The 2,500-nt window shown below is 43.9% G+C and overlaps 1 protein-coding gene across 1 annotated transcript in view; it reads left to right on the top strand.

Moving 5' to 3' along the window:
• The window catches only part of LOC143280401 (inactive tyrosine-protein kinase transmembrane receptor ROR1-like), a 458,789-nt gene that overhangs the window by 1,394 nt on the left and 454,895 nt on the right, over positions 1-2,500 (top strand). The window lies entirely within an intron of this gene.

The raw sequence follows: 2,500 nt of genomic DNA, 5'->3' as shown, positions 1-2,500 counted from the left end.
CTCTCTCTCACTTCCTCCTACCTCCTATGTGTGTGTGTGTGTGTGTGTGTGCGCGTGTGTTTATGAATGTGTGTAATGTTGGTGGGGAGGGGGATGGGAGGGGCGGGGGGGGGGGGGGGGGGGGGAGGGGCCACACGCGAGTGTTAACAGTTAAGCATGTCAGTAATGTCAGTATCACTTTTTTTTGTTGTAAACGCTTTCAATGTTGCAAAATGAATACATGAATAATCTTTTGGTGTCATATACAGTACTATGTCAAACTGATGCAAACCAGGCCTATCTGTTTACTCCTCATGTTAGTATTACAGTGTCGGACACACACACACACACACACACACAGAGGCAAGATAGCTCGACGTGGTATTAAAGATGGACACACGGACGCTTAAAGTTTTGAAAGCCGGCATGAAATTCAATGCTTTACCACACCAGCATCGCAGAAGATAATATATCCTTCTGTCTTAGAGAAGTAACAATCGATGTGTTTGTAAAGATTAAAAAAGAAAAAGAAGAAAAGAATAAGGAAGGCCATTTGCAGAGGCCCTGGGTTTGACACATAGAACCAACAGACCTGGAGGAATCTTACATTATTTTTTTCCATGCGGCGCCCCAATGAATCTGCACTGAATACCAAAGCCGGGAGAAGGAAGAGAAGCCGCAGAAATAATAATTGGAAAGCTCAACCACCTTCCGTCCATTGCCTATGAGTAAACTGGCTACAATCTTTGACAGAAAACAAAAAAAAAAAAGAAAAACAAAGAGGCATGGATGGAACGTTTCCTTGACGAACGTTTCCGGCTTGACCACAGTTAAAGATAAGATCAGATAAGAATAACTTTATTATCTCCAACTGGAGAAATTTGGTCAGGTGCATTATCACAACATAGACAAGTAAACAACATGGGGGCCATAACTGTAAAAGTCAACAACAGCTTTTTACGAATATAACGAAGACACAAATGTAAAAAACAAAAAAAAAATCACATACACCTGTTTCATACATACATCCACACATTGCAGGTAATAACTAGTATTCTTAACGTAAAAAAACAGAAAGAATTAAGAAACATTATTTTGAATATAATCATCAGCATAGCCACGACAGGCTTGGCTTCTCTTAAAGAGGAAAGAATTCCATCAGTCAATTAATGAGCTGTGTAAATTAGTTCTCTCTCTCCTTTTGCCTGCTTGTCCGTCTTGTTTTGTCTCCAACTGTGTCTCCCTATCGTCTTTCTCTGTCTGTCTCTGTCTGTCTGTTTCTGGTGTCTGTGTGAGTTGGTCATTCTCGTGTCAGTCAATGAAGTGGAGTTGAACAAACCACTTAAACTGGCATGGCTCAAGTTGTTCACAGCTGTGGTGTGGGGTTCGATAAGGTCCCAAGTCCTGGCAGGGGGGGGGGGGGGGGGGGGGGGGGGTTCGTTTTGGTGTTCATCGCTCGTTTATCTGCGCCGCATCACCTGTTTAGTCTGTCCGTCCGTCCGTCCGTCCGTCAGTCGCATTGTGCATTGTCGTGTGCCTCTGTCTGTCTGTCTGTCTGTCTGTCTGTCCGTCAGTCGCATTGTGCATTGTCGTGTGCCTCTGTCTGTCTGTCTGTCCGTCCGTCCGTCAGTCGCATTGTGCATTGTCGTGTGCCTCTGTCTGTCTGTCTGTCCGTCCGTCCGTCAGTCGCATTGTGCATTGTCGTGTGCCTCTGTCTGTCTGTCTGTCTGTCCGTCCGTCAGTCGCATTGTGCATTGTCGTGTGCCTCTGTCTGTCTGTCTGTCTGTCCGTCCGTCAGTCGCATTGTGCATTGTCGTGTGCCTTTCTTCTTCACTGCCAACGTATCCTGCTTCAGTTCAACTGTTGATTACACCTCCACGTCTTTGGGCCCGCCCCGACTGACTTGGATCTGATTCGCAAACCTCAGTCTAATTTTCAGGACTGTTATCTAATCCATTACCGACTAGTTATTGCTCCTAATATAAAGTGTATTTGTTTCAACGATATGACAGTAATGGATATCATTTTTTTTTTTGAGTGTCATTTGATGAAGCCTTACCTGCACGAAAAATGTGTATGATTATCACAAGTCAATGGGAACGTTGATTTAAAACAAAACCAAACAACAACTGTTTCAGTTGTTTCTCTTTTTAAATGAACGACTTCTTTTTTTACGAAGTCCGTTAAGCGATTTTCTTCAATTGTGCTCAAGTATTTATTTCAAATATTCTCATCTTTGATTCCACCCTCCTTTTACCCAGTACCCCCCCCACCCCCACCCCCACCCTACTCGTTTCCTACGCTACTTGTTAATCGACAACATTCAAATGTGAAAAAAAAAATGATGATCTAACAAAACGTCTACAATCACTGGTATTCCACTCCTGTCTTGTTTCGGTCAGAAAGATTTGTTATGTCACTACCACCCTTTCCTCCCCTCCTCTATCTATCTATCTATCTACCAACTTCCTTCAACACCCTCCTCCCCTTACTTCCTAATCCCCCGCCCCCCCCCCCCAAA

The sequence above is a fragment of the Babylonia areolata genome, chromosome 3, assembly GCF_041734735.1.
Source record: "Babylonia areolata isolate BAREFJ2019XMU chromosome 3, ASM4173473v1, whole genome shotgun sequence".
Classification (NCBI taxonomy): domain Eukaryota; kingdom Metazoa; phylum Mollusca; class Gastropoda; order Neogastropoda; family Buccinidae; genus Babylonia; species Babylonia areolata.
Note: the sequence above shows the minus strand (reverse complement) of the source record. Positions and strands in the feature narration are given on the sequence as shown.